Source organism: Sphaeramia orbicularis, chromosome 8, assembly GCF_902148855.1.
Source record: "Sphaeramia orbicularis chromosome 8, fSphaOr1.1, whole genome shotgun sequence".
NCBI classification, from domain to species: Eukaryota; Metazoa; Chordata; class Actinopteri; order Kurtiformes; family Apogonidae; genus Sphaeramia; species Sphaeramia orbicularis.
The window spans coordinates 4,607,846-4,631,689 of NC_043964.1; the positions used below are offsets into that span (position 1 = coordinate 4,607,846).

Sequence of the window (23,844 nt, forward strand, 5' to 3'; positions counted from 1 at the left end):
TGCTGACACAGTACTGTGGACAGAACCATCACATACCCATGGGCCTATCCAGGTACAGGAAAAGGATATGGGACCAGTTATCAGATCTTTTGCAGAATCTAAAATTTTTGTGTCCTTACTCGTATCATTTCCATAAATATCTGTGTCCAGGTGGAAACGGTCCAACTTGGTTAAAGTGGTGTCATACGTATGCCACACCTATATGTGGCGCTGTACACAAACACAGACAGAGCCTATGGCAGGATACACTCAAACCACAGAAGAATGCACTGAGCATGTGCAGGAAGTCCTTCTTCTTCAGCGCACTAAGTACATAGAAGAAGAAGAAGATAGCAGGTTTAGTTGTAGTTGTGCTAGTAAACTTGGCGCCTGCAGCACAAACACAACTCTGTAATCCGCCATTGTTGTTGTTGTTGTTGTCATGGTTTCCATACAGTGGTGTTGTGCCTTTCCATACGCCAATGCCAGGGCGGAGTTATGAGGTTTTTCTGCTCTGGGACCCGTTCTCCAAAAGTACCGTTTGAGGCACCGACAACGCCAGTGTCATGTGACCAAACGACCAAACCATAGTGAACTGTAGTGGATTGACATAATGTGGTTGTGGTGTGTACGGGGGGGCTACATACTCCATATATGAGCACAGTACTGTGGACACAAGAGGACAATGAGTTCATGGAACGGCACTCCTATTTTTTGGGGCATTTCACCCGGGGTCAGGGTTACGTTGTGTTAGGGTTAGGGTTAGGGGATGCAACGTCATATCATGAATTGCGTACAGATAACACACCACTTTTAATTGGCGTGTTATCTGTACACATTATAAGATTTCAGCGTGTATATTTACGCCGTGTAAAATAGCACATCATTAGCATGATTAGCGGCTAGCGCAGTTAGGGGTTAGCGATTAGCAGCTAGCGCATTGACACGCCATCAAATGGCGTTAAATAACATGCAAAAGGATGAAAATGTGTACATATAGCATGCCAAATCCAATAAACTGACATCACATACAACACGATTTCATGAGATCAGTCTGGGGGATAACTGGATTATGACACCGCACTGACACGAGAACCCGCATCAAACACAACACATCAGTGAAACAGGATGTAACCCCACCCCTGAGCGAAATGCCCCAAAAAATAGGAGTAAAAAAAATCACCACAACACTGGAAACAACAGTAAAAAAACAACAAAAAACAAAAAAAAAACCAGAAGGAAAACGATGTAAAAAAAACAAAAAACAAAAACAAAGCCCAAAGTGTCTATTTTCATAGTGAGTCGGTCTCACTCACTGCTCTGTGTTTTACCCCCCCCCCCCATTCCACAGGTGGCAGGGGGTGAACTGAGCATGCTCAGATATCTATGGAAAGAACAAGGTCTATTCTATCAGCACGTTTGGAAATTTTTCCTATTGAGTAGAATAGAATAGAATAGAATAGAATAGACTTTATTTGCCATTTGCACAGGTACATTGCAGTATAGGCACATTGGAATTCTTGTGCATTTCCTTGAGTCACGGAATCCAAAGAAAAAAAAGGCATGAACAAAAACAGAAACAAAACATAAACACAGCTAAAACCCAAAAACAGTTATTGCACAGACACACAAATACACACTTGTAAAATAGAGTACTGTATCAGAAATAAAACAAAATAAATAATAAAATTACTGGGAATTAAAAAAAAAACAGTTAATGCACATCTGATAAAGTCTAATTTTGATAAATATTTGAAATAACTCATACATTCAGAACGCTCACCGGTGACACGTCAGGGGTTAAAGGTAAACCCTGTCACACTAGTCCAACCTGAACTATATTTTGTTGATGTTAAATGTATGTGTGCGTCCTGTTCCAAACGTGAACCCCAGAGCTCATCCTGTTAACTAGATCAGTTCAGAGGGACCAGAGCAGAGCACATGGTCCGTCTCAGACTGCTGAGCTGTACGCATTTAGAAGTGTTATTAGACAGGTGGCCTTTCCTCCGACTTCCACCTGGCAGCTGGCACACACAAACACACACACACACACACACACACACACACACACACACACACACACACACACACACACACACACACACACACACACTTTTTTAGTTTATAGCTGTGTGTGTAGAGCAGAATAAAACCACTTGTCTTCATTTAACTGTGTTCTCTGAGCCCTGCTGCTTGTATCCGTCTGAAACAGTAGTCAACGTTTACACACATACACCAGTGGACTGCATGAGAGGAATATTAACCCTTAAAGACCCAAAAAAGCTATATATTTAACCCTTAAAGACCCAAAAAAACTATATATTTAACCCTTAAAGACCCAAAAAACTATGTATTTAACCCTTAAAGACCCCCCAAAAAATAACATTAAAGCCTTAAAGACCCCACCTCCCCAAAAAAAACATTTAAGCCTTAAAGACCCAAAAAACTATATATTTAACTCTTAAAGACCCCAAAAAACCCCTATCTATTTAACCCTTAAAGACCCAAAAAAAGATAACATTTAAGCCTTAAAGACCCAAACATCTGTAATATTTGACCCTTAAAGACCCAAACAAGTATAATATTTAACCCTTAAAGACCCAAACAAGTATAACATTTAACCCTTAAAGACCCAAACATCTGTAATATTTAACCCTTAAAGACCCAAACATCTGTAATATTTAACCCTTAAAGACCCAAACAAGTATAACATTTAACCCTTAAAGACCCAAACATCTGTAATATTTAACCCTTAAAGACCCAAACATCTGTAATATTTAACCCTTAAAGACCCAAACAACCACCGACCATAATATTTAACCCTTAGACCCAAAGCACCACAGACAACCAAAAGCACCTACTTGTCTATAATATTTAACCCTTAAAGACCTAGACTTTTATGTCAGTTCCCAAATGATATTTTCTCTCTATTTAACCTTTCTTATGTAATTTATCACCATTTACTAAAATATTATCCTCTGTATTTTGCATTTTCTCACTGTAAATCATGTATTTTCGTATATTTAATTTAGATGTTCATGAAAACTCAGTAAATTTAAAGGTTTTTTTTGTTTTTTTTTTTAATCAAAAAGTGTCTTTTTCAGTCCACCTGAACACAAACCCAATGTGTCCGTCCACTGTCATTGATCCAACTCCATGGGTTTGAATCAATGTTATAGAAGATGACTGTGTTTCCATGGTAACTACAGAGCCACTGAACGAACCTCCTCCTCCTCTTTCTCCTCTTTCTCCTCTTCCTCCTCCTCCTCTTCCTCCTCCTTCTTCTACTCTTCTTTCTCCTCTACCTCCTCCTCTTCCTCCTCCTTTTCCTCCTCCTTTTCCTCCTCCTTTTCCTCCTCTTCTTCCCCCCCCCCCCCCCCCCCCTACACTGCTAGATGCATCCATTTGCTTTTATTTACGGGAGGTGCTTCTGTAACTGCTGGGAATAGGCCCAGAGCCAATCGAAACCCACAGCGGAGGCCCAGCTAATAGAATCTGACAGGAATGGAGTCATAGAGGCCGCACAGGCATCGTAAAGCTGTCGCCTTTTAAGCCCCGAAATTTGTCGCTATTACCTGCTCGCTTCTCCCTTTACATCGGCAAAGAGTTGTGAAGAAAAGTGCTTTGAGGCTCCAGTGTTAAAGTGAGTGTTGTTAGTCATTTTTGGTCTATTTGGAGTGTGTTTGTCGGCGTGTGCACAAACGTGTGTCATCTACACGCCATCAGCACTGCTCGAAAAGAAAATATCGACACACTGGAGTATTTCACTAGAGGTTTTCGACCAAACTTTTGATACTTTAATGGCTTTGATACTATCAAGTATTGAAAAATGTCTTGTTTGATTCCAACTTTCAGTATCTAAGGGATAAATCTAGTAAGTGTCAGTGCAGCACAGATTGTATAGATTCTCATTAAAGATGAAAACCAACATCAAACTGCATTTTCACACCTGAAAGTTCAATCCAAGTTTAAAGCTTTGGTTTCATTATCTACATTTGATCCACTTAGTTTGGTTTTCACACTGATACATCTATTTTATAGGTGATCTGGGTCTGATGTCAGTGTTTTATTAATTAGCTTAATTTTTTAGCTTCGTCCATCAGTGTAGGAGGTTTAGAGGGAAATTTGTCCCATTGAGCAAACGGACACATTTTTACGGAAAAAAAAGAGCCTAAAACTAAAACTACTGAGCTAAAATTCAAATACCTGTTGCTTACTTTTTTTTGCATATTTTTTCATGTTATTTATAATTTTGTAAATATTTTATTAATTTTTGTTCATTGAGTTGCTTATTTTGTTTATTTTTCTAAATTTGTTTCCTTTTTTCGTCAGTTTGTGGCTTATTTTGTTCATGTCCATGTTGTTCATGTTAATTATTATTTTGTTGGTTTATTATTCATTTTTCTTCATTTCATTGATTATTTTGGACTTCAACCAGGCTATCTATCTATCTATCTATCTATCTATCTATCTATCTATCTATCTATCTATCTATCTATCTATCTATCTATCTATCTATCTATCTATCTATCTATCTATCTATCTATCTATCCATCCATCCATCCATCCATCCATCCATCCATCCATCCATCCATCCATCCATCCATCCATCCATCCATCCATCCATCCATCCATCCATCCATCCATCCATCCATCCATCCATCCATCCATCCATCCATCTATCTATCTATCTATCTATCTATCTATCTATCTATCTATCTATCTATCTATCTATCTATCTATCCTATAAAAGAATAAAAGAGCCCAAAACTAGAACTACTGGGGCCTAATTCTAATCCTTGTTGTTCAGTGTGTTCCAGTTCACAGCTGATGTTCAACATCCTATATCTGTTACTGATGTTCATCCTAGTGCCTTATTTCGTCCAAACCTGTCAAACTTCAGTTCCTCTGTCTTTTTCTGTTATTCCACCTGTTTTGAATCTTAAACCACACAGTAAAACAAAACAACTGAAGAACAGAACACAAACACATACTCACAGCAGCTTTAATGAACCTCAAACAGCAGACATAATGTCTCAGGGGTTAAAGGGTTAAATAGAGAAAATGGTATTAAGACAAAACTAGGTTTATTTTCTTACAATTACATGAATTTTCTAAAAACAAGGCCTTCTTGAAATTCCATTTGTGCAACTGTTAAACGTTTTCATGTATATTATGGTCTGTTCTTCCTCTGAAATCATGCTTATTTGCACTGTTTTTGTGCACTCCACATTCGTATTTGGCCGTGTGCTTTTGGGCGTTTCTTTGTTCCCGGTCCTCGAGGGAAGATGTCAAGATGTGTCAGACTTCTGTGTGGTGCTGCTACAGTAGTTAAGACATCAAATACTAGTTAGCTCATTGGCAGAACATGAAGAGAGCGCCTTTGGAAATCATTCACTGGTCAGAAATCCATTGTAGATTCTCTAAATGAAGTCTGGAGTCTTTTCCCACTAATGAGCCTGATTAAGAGTATGTACGTGAATTCACCCCAAAATTGGTCACTGTGGGTGGACGGACTCCAGAAACGATTGGCTAGTGCCTTCACAGGCGTTTTTCAGAATTTTTTTTGGCTTCGTGATGGACTTTAACAAGTTCACAAGTCTGAAGTGAAGGAGGTTGTTTGTGCCGGGAGCAGATATCCAGTTTTCCGAAGAGTGGCTGATGTTTGAAGCAGTCGTTGCGCTGCCGTCCCACTGTTATTGTGATGCTTAGTTAATTGCTTTGAAAAGTGGAGTAGTTAAGCTCTTCATGTAAGTGCTGACAGAGTGTGATGTAAAATATGAGTTTTAAATGGAGTAAATACAGGCTGAATGCTGCTTGAGTGCAGGCGTTTTCTGTTACAACATGGCGTGAATGTTGAAAAGCACGCATTTTCAGTTTTTAACCACTTAAAGGACGCTCGTCGGAAAAAAATTCAACCTTATTATTACTGTTATTGGACATCATCATCTACCTCCTCGGTTGCCATGACAACAGTCTCCCTCCTCTTTCCACAAAACATCCCAGCAGCACTTGCTAAAAGGTAAACACTTGCTTTAAAACAACTGTTCTAAGGTCATAAACTGACAAAAATCACTCATATTCACTATTTACAGCTTCAACATGTCCATAAAATCTGTCTGAATCATTGTATAGTTTTATAAAAACCAACATGAGGCACGGGATTGGACTCATATTTAATGTTACCAAAAATGACCAAAAATAGTCACTGGCCCGGTAAAGGGTTAACCCTTTAAAACCATTTGTATCGTATTTGCTACACCAGGTTCTGAGAACAAGATCAGTCCTTTTCTTCAAAACCTGTTGTGTATGACCTAATATGTGTTTTCTGCCCCCTGGTGGATTATCATCCCACTGTTTACCTTTGTCTTTGGTAATTTTCAAAAAGTTAAGTTAAGAACAACATTTATATTGTTACTCTTTAAAAAAAAAAAAAAAACTTCATGTACTGAATCAATGCGTAGTTACTTGATAATTGATTCTTTTTAGTACAGTTAACTCTGTGTGTGTGTGTGTCAAATATGATACTGCAGGTACATATAAATGCCCAGTGTATCACAAACAAAATGATATGGCGCAATGTTTTGTTTGGATTTTGTTGAAAGGTCTAATAAACATCTCATTTCCAAACAAGTGGTGCTAGTCACAACAAGCCCCGCCCCTCGCGCGTATTTTAGCTCATTTTGGCATCGATCCAGTTGATGTCAACATATCAAATTGCCGCTATATGTACTCTGTATGTACTATATGTACCATTATATGTGCCAAGTTTGAAGATGAAACAAAATTGAAACAAAATTGATGTTTTTATAGATGTGAAATTTTGCCCATTATAAGTAAATGGGAGAAAAAAATATTTCAAAAATTCCTAAAAAATGTGAACTTTGACCTACTGTTCCCAAAACATAACCACATCTATTCTGAGTGACTGGTAATCTGTAAACCCAATTTGGTATGAATTCAGCCAATAGTTTTGCTGCTACAGACATGTGAAATTTCACCCATTTTAAGTAAATGGGAAAAAAAAAGATTTAAAAAATTCATAAAAAATTGAAACTTTGACCTATTTTTCCCGAAATGTACTGGCACGTGTTCTGCATCACTGGCAATCTATAAATCCAATTTGGTGTGAATTCAACCAATAGTTTTGCTGCTACAGACATGGGAAATTTTGCCCATTATAAGTAAATGGAAAATTTTGTTTTAAAAATTCATAAAAATTGAAACTTTGACCTATTTTTCCCCAAATTTACTGGCATGTGTTCTGCATCATCGGCAATCTATTAAGCCAATTTGGTGTGAATTCAACCAATAATTTTGCTGCTACAGATATGTGAAATTTCACCCATTATAAGTAAATGAGAAAATAAAGAGATTTAAAAAATTCATAAAAAGTTGAAACTTTGACCTATTTTCCCCAAAATGTGCTGGCATGTATTCTGTATCACTGGCAATCTGTTAACCTAATTTGGTATGAATTCAATCAATAGTTTTGCTGCGACAGTGTTAACAAACAAACACACTAAACCAAAAACAATACCCCTTGCCTCCCCTTCAGGTCAGAGTTTTGCGGTTAGTTTTTGACGGGTCAGGTTTCACAGGGTTAAATGTTACGTCTAAGAATGCGCCCGTGTGCGAGCTTCCTAAGACATAATTGATATAGGCAGCAGCCCACTCCAAAGTGTCTCTGATTGGGTCTTTTATAGATGCAGCATGAGAAGAAGCTCATTTCTCACGTTGCTGATCGCTTGTGAGGGAAGGCAACAAGTATTGAATTAGTTTGCACGAGAGGAGGGAAATTGAAATATGGATTGGGGTCGCAAATGCCTGCCAGTGCTATTGGCTGTTTCGGATACGGAGGATGAAATGTATTTTCTGCGTGCATGTGTGTGTGTGTGTCAGCGTGTGACTGATGCAAACAGCGGCGGCATCGAATGGCTTTTCCGCCGTACCTGCACGGAGCTATTTTCCAATAACAAGTTGAGAGCCCGAGTGACACAGATGAAGTGAATGTTTTAAGAGGAAAAGTAATCTTTAAGACAAGCCAAGCCATTCCTCACTCTGATTCGCCGCTCCGTCCTCTTCTTCTCCTACATCACGGGCCGCAGACACGAGCCGGCCCTCTCACCATCTGCTGTTTTAGATGTATTTAAATCATGCACGCACGCTGGGTTCGGACCTGCCACGTGAACCGGGCAGGTCCCCCGGTCGCCGCCAGGCCGCTCAGCACAGCTTGTGACCCGACGAAGCCATCTGAATATGAATGAATGACAACACTGGTGGTTAAAAGTGTCACTGCCCAAAAGTCACATCCAATTTCGCTGATATTATGTGGCATTTAAGCTGCGAAAAACAGTGACTAATCCTGATGGTTTGATTAGCAGATGCAGCTCTGTTTGGGGAGGATACGATCTTTTTAGAGTTTAGAAAAGTGAAACAGTAAAAGTCACGCAAACATTTCCTTCAGCTTTACTTTCGCCTGTGTCGACTCTGTGGCTTACAGGGTTCTTGTGCAGGTCTAAAAAGTCTTAAAGGGCTCATATTTGTCTAAACCCACTTTGTTCCTTGTGCCAGTATCGACATTTCCTGAAAATTTCACCCAAATCTGTCCATAACATTTTGAGTTATCTTGCTAACAAACAGACAAACAAACCCCGATGAAAACATAAAAAAGCAAAAAAAAAAGGTCTCAGAACCTGGCGTGGCATATGCGATACAACTGGTTTTAAAGGGTTAACATTATTTTTTGCCCAAGCAAAGGACCGCGATCCACCAAAAACAGGTTTGTGACCCACTTTATGGTCACGACCCACCAGTTGAGAATCAGTGGATCAAACCACCAACAGTTTATTATGATATATTGGATGAAATGAGCTGAAATACACACAGCAGTCAAATGCAACAAAACACATTTGATGTTTTTACTGTATATTGACTTGTTTAGTTTTACTTTAAAGGGCACATATTTGTCTAAACCCAGTTTTCTGAGTCTGTGGTTAATTTCTTTGTGTATTTGGACTCTAATAGTTCTGACAGTTTGAATTTGAACCCTCCAGCTGCTGCAAAACTATCTTTAGATTCATACAACCTGTTTGAATTCCTGCTTAATTTGTTATGTTTTATAACTAGTTCCGTCTCCACATTTGCTCATATCAGGTCCAGACTTCCGATGAACATTTCTTCAGTATTTCTCCATAATTGTTTGTTGTCATCAGTGGTTGTAGTCCAGACTGAAAATATGTCCAAACTTGGAGCCCATTATCTCAAATGTTCAGTTGTTGGTTGAACGGGACAGAGCAGCACAGCCAATAACCTGGAGGGGGCGGGGCCTGAAGTGTCTCCTGTGCATTTAAAGGGCCAGTGCTCCAAACCACCTTTCTGGTGTCATTCCTCAGAAATAGGGTTGAAGATGGACCTGTGGAGTTGAATGAATGAAGAATTCAGACCCAAGCAGAGCATTTACAGTTTATGGAGACCACAGGGAAATGTGGGAAAAGGAAGAAGAACATTTAAAAAAGAAAAATATCACTCCTGAATGGAATTTTGAAACACTGTTTTTCAGACCTTGAAAAGTCTGGAATTTTGTGTGAAAGTCTTAAAAAAGTATGGAAAAAAGTTTTTCTCACAGTCGAATTTTAGAGTATGCTCAAAGGCACATAATCTTGTAAGATAAGAAATACACGAGGAAAGAAAAAACAAAACTGGATATGATTTTGGAAACCGGTCGGTCAACGTGATATGACTTGTGAAATATACACGCCGCTTTTAATTGGTGTGTCATCTGTACACATTATACGCCGTTATTAGCTCCCTGTCTGACCTGAATCCATACGTCAAATACCACATACTGAGGATTAGGGTTACGGATAAGGTTATGGTTACGCGATCAAATAGCGATGAATAACACGCAAAAGGTCGAAAATACGTTAATATAGCATAAGATCTGGTGTGACATACAACGCCATCTAATGAGATTCGTCTGGGTCGGTACTGGAATGATTCTAGTGAAACTAGTTTGTGTGATATACATGCACTTCTGTGATTTTCAAATGTTTTGAAAATGTTCCTGTCATTAAAACATAATTTACTGCAAATTCTGCGTCTACTAGCTACAGACAACAGGTACAATCTCAACCAAAAAAGTAGGAAGGCAAGCATAAAAGTACAAAAAGTCAAGGTCTGGGGGAAAAAAACAGCAGTTTTGAAAAAGTCTGGAATTTTTATTTGGATAAAGAGCAAAGACCTTGAATGTATTACCAATAATTAGCAAGTACTTGATTAAATAATTAGCAATTTGCCAGAAAATACATCTTCACCTGAACTACTTTTCACTGAAACTACACCGGTTCCATCGTCATAACATGGCAAATATTTTATTTCCTCCAATATATTTTGTATTGATGCAATTTCAATGTGACACTTCATAATCAAAAGCAGCCGTTTTGCTTAAATTATGTGCATATGTAACTAAACTGCACCTCCAGTTATGTTTTGTTGCGAAAGTAATGCCCAACACAACAAGGACAAAACAAAACAGTGGTTCGCTCATTTGTAGTCTAAATGATTTTCTCTCTTCTTTTTTTTTTTAATTGGTCATATACATAAGGGTACATACAGAGAAAAACAGTAAAATAATGGACTCGTTACATTTCAGTCATATTAAACGGACATATTTGAAATGCATTTATGCAAAAGAAAGGAATATATCAGTAAATTAAAAATAACTGTTGTGTTCGTGTAAGAGGTTTGACCAGTTACATTACACAAAGGATTCAACAACAGTATATAATAATAATAATAATAATAATAATAATGATAAAGAAGACACAAAAAGACTTCCCAGATGTCATAATAAAAACAGGATTTCTTATCCATAAGCCATTATTTGAAGATTTCTCTGGTACCAGCAACAAATGATTTAGATTTTCATGCTTTATACCGAACATGCTCCCACTTGTTGTTTTGTCTTTAACGCCACACACCTGATTTAACACCTGATTCTGATTTATCCGTTAATAAAAAAAGCAGATTGCCATCTCTTCATTCTTCATTCTTTTTGAGGATTTTTTTGTATATGTTCAGTTTTTGTTCATTTTTTGTTCATTTTTGTCCATTTTGTTCATTGTTTTTACTATTGAGTTCAATTTGTTCATATTTCATATTCTTTTTTATTCATTTTTATTAATTTTTTTGTTAGTTTGGTCATTTTGAATGAATGAATGAATTAATGAATGGTTTATTTTTTGGTTTGTACAGTAATCACAGCACACAGTACAACAACCACAATAAACACAAAAACCAAAAAAAAAAGGAATAGGCCAGAAGCAGAAGCTTATTTTTTGTTCATTTTTGTTCATTTCGTTGACAGTTGAGCTCTGCTTCCATGACTGTTGTATTCTTTGTTATTATATTTCTACCACTTTGTCTGTCAGTGTCATAATGTTATGGCTGATCAGTGTAAATGCAGTTTCACACAGACTTGCTTATCTAAGGACATGTGACGGCTATTTGTCATTATTATCTAACATTGGTGTGAACTGTTAACCATATTAAGGAAAATAATTGGCAGATGAAAAGATAATGAAGAACTGTGGCGGTCTTTAATGATTTTAACATCCTTTTAGCGATTTATTATAAAAGGAATGCAGCTGTTTTTATCGTAAATAATGAGACAATTTAGAATTAAGTGCAAACCAAGATAAAGTACCTTTGTTTTATTGCGTATTTTGATTGATTCTTTATTGTCCTGCCTACACGGTGCTCAACCCTCATGGGTGTGCAATACTTGAGAGACGATAATTGCAGCGGTTGAGACACTTCATCACATATCGTAACAAGATAACAGATTATTTTTACAGCTCGATACCAAGGAAAATACTCAGCAAACCTCATCGGCACCGTAACTGATTCCTCAAGTTCAGTTTTACTTCAGTCAAGAGGAATAAACATGAATACAGGCGTTTTTATCACAAAGTCTGTTGAACCTTAGCCTTAAACCTGCCCATTTCTACAGCTTTGGTTTCAATTATATCTCACATAGGATACTCTGAGACAAACATTTTATAACTTTTTTTTTTTTTTAAATTTATTTATTTTTTTACTGTATGTCAACAGACCAGTTTTCTCTGTACATGGGAACAGCTGGCCCCCAGACTCCCCCAGTGTTACATATGAACATTTGACAGAAGCTTGAATGAAAGCCCGTATTGTACAGCCTTTGTTATCGTGAACCTCAGAGCAAAAACTTGTCATTTCAAAGGGCCAAGCGCAGTAAAAGGCAGCAAACCTACTTCTGAAGCTGCTGCTGGATGCTCTAAAAAAGAGAAGTTCACATGTAATGACCACTCTAAGCCCCCCCCCACCACCACCACCACCACCACCACCAGCAGCAGAAAACACTCCTGTTTTCCTTTAAAAGAGAATAAGAGGGGAGTTGTGTGTCAATGGTACACTGTAAAAAAAAAAATCTGTAATTTAACAGAATTTTCACTGTTTATTTTACAGATTTTTCCTGTGTTAAGATACAGGAAAATACCAATGAAATGACAGAAATAGACTGTGATTTTACACGTCAAATGTAAAATAACACGAAAAAACTGTAACTGTGAATAACCATAAAATTTCCATTTTTTAAAAGAAATGTTTTCTTTTTTCACAGAAAAATACAGTTAAAATGCATTTGCAAATGTATCATAATTTCACAAATATTTCTTTTCTATTTATGAGATTAAACTGTTAATTTAAATTTTAATACTGTAAAAAAATAAAAAATAAAACGAGATAAAATTACTGACAATTAACTGTAAAATAATTATTTGTTCTGTCAGTTGAACCAGACTTGTTTGTTAATTGACAAATATCTTGTGTAATTACAGGAGGTTTCCCAACAAAAATGTTGAATAAATGTATTTTTGTGAATGTATAACATGTATAAGCACTGATAAACTGTCCAAATACAGTTTTTATCAGTGGATTGTACAACTTAGTCTCATTGAAAATTATTTATATATATATTCATAGGTAATTTGATTGTTTTAATACATGTAAATATTCTTTATTAAACATTAAAAAGTCCAAAAAAAAAGTTAGGGCAAAAAACTGCATTTTAATTTTGGTAAATTACCGTATTTTTATGAGATGGTTATTTTCCGTTATTTTACAATATTTTTTTGGCACCCCTGCTGCTGGAATATTACTGTTTTTTTACTTTTTTTTTTTACAGTGTAGGAGACTGGAAAAGAGACAGGCCATGAGGAAGAGGAGGAGGAGGAGGAGGAGGAGGAGGAGGGTGGAGCGGCGGCTGTGAAATCGATAGTTCATACTGTTCTGAAATTGAAGGGTGTTTTGTCAGAAATGGCGTGTAGAAGGTGGAATATGAAATGGCTTTGGTGGAGGCCCCTCATGTAAGCAGCCCTATTGATTTCCAGAGACCTGCTCCAATTATGATAGTGCTGGTTTTGTCCGGGCTGCTCAGTGCCCTTTAAAGGACCACAGCGACTCCACGCAGGGCAAAAAATTTTGGCCGTCGCCGCCCTCCTCCTCCTCCTCCTCCCCCATGCGGTCCACCGTTTGTGTCACCAAAGCCGCGGCGAAAAGTCAAGGAAATCGAGTGCGCCGCCTCTACGGTTTCCAGAGTCTCTCCGAGGACACAGCTGCAGGATGGGAGATTTCCCCCGTTGGCAGTTCCTGTTAAGAGATTCACTGGCATTACAACATAAAGAGAAAATAATCCTCTCTCTATGTGTGGTTGTGTGTCTGCTGGCAGGTGGCTCAGAGAGAAGGAGTCGGTCCGAGTCGACTGACAGTCCGGAGTTTGTAAATGACAAGGTTATTTATGGCCAAGAAAAAATATTTTCACGAGGTGTAAAAAAAAAAAAAAAAAACCCACATCCCTGTTTATGGACATGAAATGACTAGACATATTCTTCTACAGTAAGGATGTAATGATTACCGGTATAACGATAAATCGCGGTAAAATTCCCAATGGTTAGTATAACCATTTAAATTGTAATTATCATGACTAGCGGCATTGTACCCGTGGTGCCATTGTACTATAGCATGAGAGGCTAAAATCTCCCAGCATACCTCGCAACATTTGAATACGGACATCAAATTGTGCCTAGTCGATAGGCAGGTAATGTTTCTATTCATTTGGTGAGTTTGGCGGCAATGGGGCCTGTGAAGGCTGATGAAAATCTGTACAAACGCCCTCCCATCCTGCAACATCGATTGAACAGACAACGTGCATTATATAGTAGGATAACCATGTTCGATGACCGCACTTTGAAAACTCATGGTACTGCTCATTTCCTGGAGAAGCAGCAGCATTCCAGGTGTGCATGCCAGCTTGTAATGTTTGGCCTCTGAAAACATGGCTGTCTATTTATTTATCTATGAAAAAGAAACTAAAACAAGTCAAACTCGATCTAGAAAATGGTCAAACAATGGCCATAAGGTGAAATCTTTGACGCACATTTCTATGTTTGATGTTTACATGTTAATATTTGAATGTTTCTGCCAACAGAAAGTACATTGTGCCTTTTATTTTCTTTTATTTTTTTGTTCCCTTTTTTTTTTTTCAAAATACAACGAGGTTAAATTATTTCAGTGTGTGTATTAGTACTTTTTGAACATTTTGAGCACAATTTCAACGATACCGCGATAATAATGATAACCGTGATCATTTTTGGTCACAATAACCGTGATATGAAATTTTCGTATCGTTACAACCCTTGTCTACAGATAGCTAACAGTTCTCCAATAAACACCCAGGAAGTCTCTTGCAGTTATGGATATTTACTTTGATGACTGTAAAACTGTACACACAAAAACAAAATATGTGATACAATCATGTGTAATTTCATTTTTTAAGAGCAAAAAAACGTGTAGAACATCAAAACTAGAGCCAAACCAACATGGGATTTTTGGGGCCAATGCTGATACTGGGGGCTAAAAAAAAGCTGATATCCAATATATCGGCAGATATCCGAAATTGGCCGGTAGCCGATATATTGGTCGATATATGAAATGAGAACATTGATCTACATAGCAAGGTTCAAATAGTTTTGGATTTTTCATTATTGTTCAGTTTTATTTAGTTTTACCTTTTTTTTTTCTCTAATTCAGTTAGTTTTAATTAGTTTTTAGAGCAGGTTTGCTAGTTTTTATTAGTTTTCGTTTTTTCTAAATGCTTAGTTTTAGTATTAGTTTTTTCATATCTTTTATTCAAATAAATTCCGTACAGGACTCTGCTGCTTTCTCCCAACTTTAGTCGACGACTCTAAACAAGTGACCAGAAGTGACGGACTGTGAAGTGCCGCTAGCTAAAATTGCAAGAGCTAAATAAATCGATTTCATATCAATCCGACGTTGACAAAGACAAAAATGAAGAGAATTTTGTCTGGAATTTTTATCCGTTTTAGTTAGTTTTGTAAGCACACGATACAGTTTCAGTTAGTTATCGTTTTTTCTTTTAATTATAGTTTTTATTTAGTTCAGTTAACAAAAATGTTTTTTTCAAGTCTAGTTTTCATCATTTCATTAGTTTTCGTTAACGATAATAACTTTGCTACACAGGATACAATAATCTAAAATATTAGATAATTGTGGACATGTGGATTAACAGTTGCATAAATCTTTGTTTATCTTACAAAGATAATGTACCCAACTTTAAACCTCTGTATAATTGTCTGATATTAGACTAGTCTGTGACCTGCGGAACCACGGGTTGTAGATGTGGGAGTTTTTATGCTGGGGAGAGCAGACTTTTGAAAAAGATGTGAGTCTGTATTTTATGAGTAGTGACATAAAAATTGTTTGGTAAATCATTCTTTAAAATGTGAGCAACACCTACCTTTAATGAGTCTAACTACAAAGCAAGCTATGGAACCACAAAAATTATTAGTGCAAAAAATATGAATTAATTGGTCGGGCTCTAGTCAAAACACAATGTATCATTATTGCTTTGTATTATGTAAACTATACACAACATTAATTTATATTGAGCTACAGTTCCAAAAATACAAAAACACCCCCCGTCAGTTAATTATAGCAATTAGTACAATGCTAAAATACACTGAAAATCCCATATATATGCTCATGCTATTAGCGTCTTGATGCACAAAAAATGCAAGTATTAAGCAACACAAAGAGTCTCAACTGACTCTTATTACATAACAGTACTTACAGATATTTTTTAAGGACAAAAAACAAGTAACTGGTCTTTAATTGTAACTAAACTAATAAGAAATCTCTAGCAATATGACATCTACGGTAGCTCTGAACAGACAAAACATATGAACCCAAACCGAATTGTCTGTCTCCACCAGGGGGCAGCACAAGAAGTTTAAGTTCATTCAGATGCATCCAGTGTACTTACATCATAATCTGTAGATGCAGTTCTGCTAAAAACAATAACAACCACAATGTGTTTTTTGTGAGACCACAAACTCCAAATTTAAATCCAAATTTCATTGGAAAAAGTCAATATTGGATCAGTATCAGCAAAAGTAATCTAAAAAAAAAAAGGGATTGGAAAACAAAAAAATCCAGATCGGGACATCACTAATAGAGACAGAACCCGACAACCTCACAAATTCAACGTGGTATTGATTCTTGATCGAACATGACGCTGACGTACAGGGACATTGTGTCTGTTTTGGATTTTGTGGAGGACATGCCAGTTGTTTACCTTGATACCTTTTTCCTGATCTTTTTGCAGCTTGTCCCTGTCAAATACCCGGTTTGCACTGCACCACCATTATCTGGGGACTACTACTTGTAATTTGTAATAATTGTGTCGCTTGTCTGTGATCTTAACATTATGCAAATTTGCCCTGTACGCAATTTGTCAAGTTTTATTTTCTCTGTGCCTTTATTTTACCTCTTTTAGTCGAGATTTATGGAAGATGCACTGGCAAATGTAAGTTTTGACAGGGTTTTGGATGCAGATTCAGGAGGCTTATGTCACTGCACAGCATAGATACCCATTTGTGGAAAGAGCAAATACATCAGAAGAGCGAAATCTCAAAAGATAATGAGATAGATGACATGCCAGCATGTGGTAAGGAACATTTTTCTATCTTTGAACAGGTTCAGTGTTAATTATGTGGTAGAGAAGAGCCTTGACACCATATCCAGGGATAATGTCAGTAAATCTGAATAAAACAAAGACTTGAACGAACTGGGTAACTCTAAACCTGTGTGAATGTGGCTTAACACCCGAAAACACTGAAGTATTTCATGATTGACTTTAACAGACGCTCGTTCATCTGTCTGTCTGAACAGCTTTCTATATCCTTGGAATAGTTGGTCAGAATGTCTTTAAATTTAGAATAAACTTTCATTTGGAATCCGGGATGAACTGAGAGGGTTTTGGCGGCCAAAGGTTATAGTGGACATATCTTAATGAAATGGAGTTTTCATTGCATAATACTTTTTCTGATGCTTTACAATCTGGAAAATGCTCCATATTAGAACAAAAAGTACTAATGAAACTAGAGCAAAAAGATTGAATAGGAAAAAATGGAAAGAAGTTGTGGTCGGATGAGTCCAGGACAGTGGTGTGCACAGGAGGGGGACAGGGGGCCCATTTGTTGAAAAACGTGTGCTAAACTGCCCTTTTGGGAGCCAAAACGTGTGCTAAAGTGCCCTCTTGGGAGTCAAAACGTGTGCTAAAGTGCCCTTTTAGGAGTCAAAACGTGTGCTAAAGTGCCCTCTTGGGAGCCAAAACGTGTGTTAAAGTGCCCTCTTGGGAGCCAAAATGTGTGTTAAAGTGCCCTCTTGGGAGCCAAAATGTGTGCTAAAGTGCCCTTTTGGGAGCCTAAATGCGTGCTAATCCCCTCTTGGGAGCCAATACGCGTGCTAAAGTCCCCTCTTAGGAGTCAAAACATTTGCTTTAGTGCCCTCTTGGGACCCAAAATGCATGCTGTTGCCCTTTTGGGAGCCAATACGCATGCTAAAGTGCCCTCTTAGGAGTCAAAACGTGTGCTAAAGTGCCCTTTTGTGAGCCAAAATGCATGCTCGTGCCCTCTTGGGAGCCAAACCGTGCATTAAAGTGTCCTCTTGGGAGCCAAACTGTGTGCTAAAATGTCCTCTTGGGAGCCAAAATGCATGATAAAGTGCCCTCCTGGGAGCCAATATGCGTGCTAAAGTGTCCTCTTAGGAGTCAAAACATGTGCTATAGTGCCTTTTTGGGAGCCAAAATGCATGCTGCTGCTCTCTTGGGAGCCAAAATGTGCGCTAAAGTGCCCTCTTGGGAGCCAATACGTGTGCTGAAGTGCCCTCTTAGGAGTCAAAACATTTGCTTTAGTGCCCTCTTGGGACCCAAAATGCATGCTGTTGCCCTTTTGGGAGCCAATACGCATGCTAAAGTGCCCTCTTAGGAGTCAAAACGTGTGCTAAAGTGCCCTTTTGTGAGCCAAAATGCATGCTCGTGCCCTCTTGGGAGCCAAACCGTGCATTAAAGTGTCCTCTTGGGAGCCAAACTGTGTGCTAAAATGTCCTCTTGGGAGCCAAAATGCATGATAAAGTGCCCTCCTGGGAGCCAATATGCGTGCTAAAGTGTCCTCTTAGGAGTCAAAACATGTGCTATAGTGCCTTTTTGGGAGCCAAAATGCATGCTGCTGCTCTCTTGGGAGCCAAAATGTGCGCTAAAGTGCCCTCTTGGGAGCCAATACGTGTGCTGAAGTGCCCTCTTAGGAGTCAAAACGTGTGCTAAAGTGCCCTTTTGGGAGCCAAAATGTATGCTAGTGCCCTCTTGGGAGCCAAAATGCATACAAAAGTGCCCTCTTAGGAATCAAAATGCATGCTCGTGCCCTCTTGGGAGCCAAAACGCATACTATAGTGCCCTCTTAGGAGTCAAAATGCATGCTCGTGCCCTCTTGGGAGCCAAACCGTGTGCTAAAGTGTCCTCTTGGGAGCCAAAATGCATGCTAAAGTGCCCTCTTGGGAGTCAAAACATGGGCTAGTGTCCTCTTGGGAGCCAAACCGTGAATTAAAATGACCTTTTGGGAGCCAAAATGTGTGCTAAAATGCCCTCTTGGGAGCCAAAACGTACTGAAGTGCCCTCATGGGAACCAAAATGCGTGCTATAAAGTACCCTCTTCAGTAGTCGGAAGGCGCTGTATGTGCCCTTTTTTTTCTTTTTGCCCCTGCCCTTCAAAAAGTCTGTGCACACCACTGGTCCAGGATGAAGCAATTACCCATCCTGCCTAGTGGTGGTGGGGGGGGGGGGGGGCAGTGTAATGATCTGGGGTTGATTCTGTTGATCAGGTTTAAGTTCAGCAACATTATATGTCCAAAAGAATGATGCAAATAAATGTTGTGACGTTGCATGAGCTTTCTGAATACGATCAAAGCTAAATGTGGTTCAGTGAAATACTAGGTGGTGTATTTCTTTAAATGGCATGTTGGAGTTTGTATTCTGCTGTATGTGTGCATGTGTTAATAGTGAAGGAGGTGAAGGCTGCAGCCTGTGCAGAGGTGTATTCACATATATCCCCTACAGTTTACCAGCTTCTGTGAGCAGCCCAACATTAACAGAGAAATTGCAGCTGTTTTAAAGCTTTTATTGCTGGAGGATTTGCCGGGTAAAATGGTCTGTAATTCCCAGCCGGCGCCCCCCCCGCTGTGCCGTCCTTGCTGCTGACGCTGCTTTCACACTACCCTAGTCTGGCTTCATAAGGAAAAGTGACAGGAGGGTATCAGCTCCCGCAACAATATAGGACATCTTCCTCCTTCCACTCTGGAGATTGGAGAAAAGTTTCCTGGCAGCGACAAGAAGGCTTTGCTTCTCACTGTGTGTCTCTTCCCCTTTTGCTTCCTCTACAGTCGCCATGTGTCCCATCTCCTTTCCACTCCCTCCCTCAAACCTCGTTCTCTCTCCAAGTAACGGGAGGCTCATGCAATATGCTGCGTTTCCCCACTTGAGTGTTAATGAGGTAGATGAATATTCATGAGGAGGGGGCTGACATCGCTGTGTGGCGATCGTGCAGAGGATGTTTGTGTGCACAGGGACGGCGGTGGCCATGTTTCTGAGGGATCTGTTGTGTCGTCGGGAGCCATCAGGGGACGCCGGGCGACTCTGCTAATGATGCAGATGTTGCGTTCCCTGCGTTTTGTTTTGGTGGGCGATTGTGGACGACCCCCCCCCCCCCCCCTTCCTGAAGCCTCTCCTCTTCCCAGGCGACTGCTGGCAGAGCTTAAGTTCAGCCTCCAGCTGCTGATGGAGGACAGCCAGGGAGAAGAGGAGCTTCTCCTCCCTCTGGTCCTGGCTTGTGACAAACAGATGCCATTGGCCACTTCTTTGGGGATCATTACCGTCCCTTTTTTCTTCTGCCTTTCTATGTCTTTTCAGTTTCTCCTGCTTTTTTTTTTTTTGTTTTCTTGGAACACACTGTGCTGTGATGTCTCCAGCCACAGCACTGTTTGAAAGACATGTATGAAAATGCAGGGCTCATTTTTTGTTAGCTCACCGGGCGATTGTGAAGGTGCTGCGTACGTTGTTGTCGTCTTTGTCATCAATGTCGTCTTCCTTGTCTTTGTTGTTGTTTGCATTGTCGTCTTCATCTTTGTCATCGTTTTCATCTGTAGTCACTTTTCCATTGACCCTCAAGTTGTGCGAATATAACTTGCACATAAAAATTTGCCTAATCGAAAAACGACACTTTCGCCAAAACTGTCGTTTTTCGATTAAAAGTTTGTGCGCTGGCAAGAGGTGGTTTTTTGGGCGTAGCATAATCGGTATGTCACACAAAACTGCAATGGAAAGACCTTTTTCCACAATTAGAGTCACATGAATAATAAAAACCGGATGTTGGCGGGCGTTACAACAAGTGAAGAAGAGTTTTAAAAGAAATATGGACACACCAGGAAACAAATTATTTTTAAATTTAGTACAGGAGAGAGGGGTAATATATAATAATAATGAATATATCTGTAAATCAACACCATATTTACATTCATCGCCATGTTTATGGAAGGACTTCTCGTGTCATCTTGCGATAATAAATAAATCATTGCATTTGTGATTTAATTGAAAAACCGACATTACGCACTTGCGTTTTTTCGACATTTTGTAAATATCGGTAAAGTTTTGCGCGGATGTCCAATGGAAAATTGACTTATGTCGCTGTTGTCATCATCTTCATTGTTGTCTTTGTCGCTTTCGTCTTCTTTAGCAATTTCTTCAAACATCATCTCCCATGAAACTACTGGTCGGATTCATTTGAAATTTTATGTGTATCTTCCCTGGGACAATGTCTACAAAGATTATTCAGTTTTGAGAATTTTAGATTCTTGCATTTTTTACAAATTTTTTAATTATTACAAATGTTCCTTTCCTTCTAATGGTCCATATTTTGATGGTTTATAACATGTAAATGGTTCCAGATATCAATACAGTTCCTGTTGATCGCTGATAGAAGTCATATATGGACTTTCATTTGGGTCCATGACCTTTGACCTTGAGTGACCTTGAAGGGTCAAACTCAAGATTACCCACATCTATATTTCAACAGTTTTCTTTTCCAAAACTACAAGTCGGACTCATTTAAAATTTTATAGCTTCCTCAGGAGAATGTCTACAAAGTTTGTTAACAGTTTTGACAATTTTAGATTTTTAAATGTTTGACAAAGTTTTGACATGGTTTATAACATGTAAATGATTAGAGATACCATTAGAAGGAAAGGTACATTTTTAATATTTCAAAAATTCTCCAAAAGATCTTTTGCTCCAAAACTACTGGTCAGATTCATTTAAAATTTTTTATGTATCTTCCTCAGGACAATGTCTACAAGCATTATTCTCAGTTTTGACACATTTAGATTTTTTAATTTTTGAAATCTTTTTTGCCGTCTTTGCCGTCATCTTCATTGTCGTCTTCATCGTCGTCTTCGGCGTCGTCTTCATCGTCGTCTTCATCGTCGTCTTCATCGTCGTCTTTGTTGTTGTCTTCGTCGTCATCTTCTTCGTCGTCTTCGTCAGCAATTTCGTCAAACATCTTCCCTGATGCAACTACTTGTGGGATTCCTTTCATTTTTTTATGCATCTTCCTTGGGACAATGTCTACAAACATTCATAGTTTTGACAAATTTAGATTTTAAAATTTTTGAGATCTTCATCACCTTCTTCGTCACCGTCCTTGTCACCATCTTCGTCACTATCTTCGTCGTCATCCTCGTTAGCAATTTCTTCAAACATCTTCCCTGACGTAACTACTTGTCGGAGTCCCTTCGTTTTTTTTTTTGTTTTTTTTTGTTTTTTTTTTAATGTATCTTCCTCGGGACAGTGTCTACGAACTTTGTTCACAGTTTTGCGAAATTTTGTCCTTGAATTTTTGGCGAATTTTTGAAATATTAACAATGTTCCTTTCCTTCTACTGGTCCATATGTTGATGGTTTATTTCATGTAAATGGTTCCACATATCAGTCTAGTTCCTATTGATCACTGATAGAAGTCATATACGGACTGTGATTGGATGAGCTGAGTTCTCCTCCAGTGGAAGTCCCACCCACTTCTGTTGTTAGATTGATCCTTTCCATCCAGACCACAGGACTGGAACACAGAGACAGAACCTGACAACCTCACACATTACACTGGTATTGATTCAGAGAGAACATGACACTGACGTACAGGGACAGTGGAACTATTTTTTTTTTGTTGTTTTTTTTTTTTTTTGTGAAAGCCTGAATGATGCGTCCGTGTCGTGTCTCGTGCTTTGCCATTTCCTCCTCTGCTCTCAGCCGCCCCCCCCACCACCACCTCAATGCCACCCTTTTTTTTTTTTTTTTTTTTTTTTATTATTTCCAGCTTCGTTCTGCTCTTTCGGTTCCCTTCCAACCGCTCCTATAGTAATCTCTCACGGTCTCCCTTCACCCTTTCCTCTTTTGCTTGGCAGCTTCTCATTTGCATTTCCGTACTTACTCGTCATCCCGGTCTCTCTCTCTTCCCTCCCTACTGTCTTCGGCCTCGGGCTTTCTTCTGCTCCCCTTTCCCCCTCTTATTTGCAATTACTGCCTTTTTTTTTTTTTTTTCCATCTCTGCCTCTTTCTTTCCTCCCTCGCTCCTCTGTAACATATCCGGCCCCTGCAGTCTGACTCTTGGAGGAGCTGCTTTAGTTCTGTTAAACATCTGTAAAATCTTTGATCTTCCACCAGCGTTTTCAACACGAGGTGATGCGTGTTTACGTCTGCAAGAACGAGGTGGAAATGTGTACTAGTCCATCTGTCTCGTGTTATTTGTACTCGGTAATCTTTAATTTTGGAAAGGTGAGCGCGTCGGTTCACGGATCGTCTGACTGGCTCCTTCTGTGCAGACTATTTGACGACCAAAGTTATTATTGTTAACAAAAACTAACGAAATGATGAACACTAGAATTGAAAAAACATTTTCGTTAGCTGAAATAAATAAAAACTATAATTAAAAGAAAAAAAACGATAACTAACTGAAACTGTATTGTGTGCTTACAAAACTAACTAAAACATATAAAAATTAGGGATAAAATTCCCTTTGTTTTCATCTTTGTCAATGTCGGATTGATACAAAAGCAATTTTAGCTAGCGGCACCAAGGCAAGGCAAGGCAGATTTATTTGTATAGCACAATTCATACACGGGGTAATTCACAGTGCTTTACAAAAATGGAAAAGAGACAGGTTAAAAACACACAATTACAATTAAAACATAATCAATAAAACATAAATAACCATAGGGTACTTCACGGTCCGTCAGTTGTCTTTTATAGTTGGTTTCTCGTCCCCACTCTACCTGCAACATGGAGACTAAAGTTGGGAGAAAGCAGCAGAGTCCTGTCTGGGATTTATTTGAATACAGTGGAGAAGAAGAGAAAAGATACGACAAAACTAAA

The 23,844-nt window shown here is 38.7% G+C and overlaps 1 long non-coding RNA gene across 1 annotated transcript; it reads left to right on the top strand.

The window, feature by feature from the left end:
- Positions 1-9,961: 9,961 nt before the first annotated feature.
- On the top strand, positions 9,962-23,109 carry LOC115424446 (uncharacterized). The gene is made up of 3 exons (XR_003936085.1): positions 9,962-10,030; positions 17,036-17,038; positions 23,098-23,109. It is a non-coding gene; the product is annotated as an uncharacterized LOC115424446 (long non-coding RNA).
- Positions 23,110-23,844: the final 735 nt, after the last annotated feature.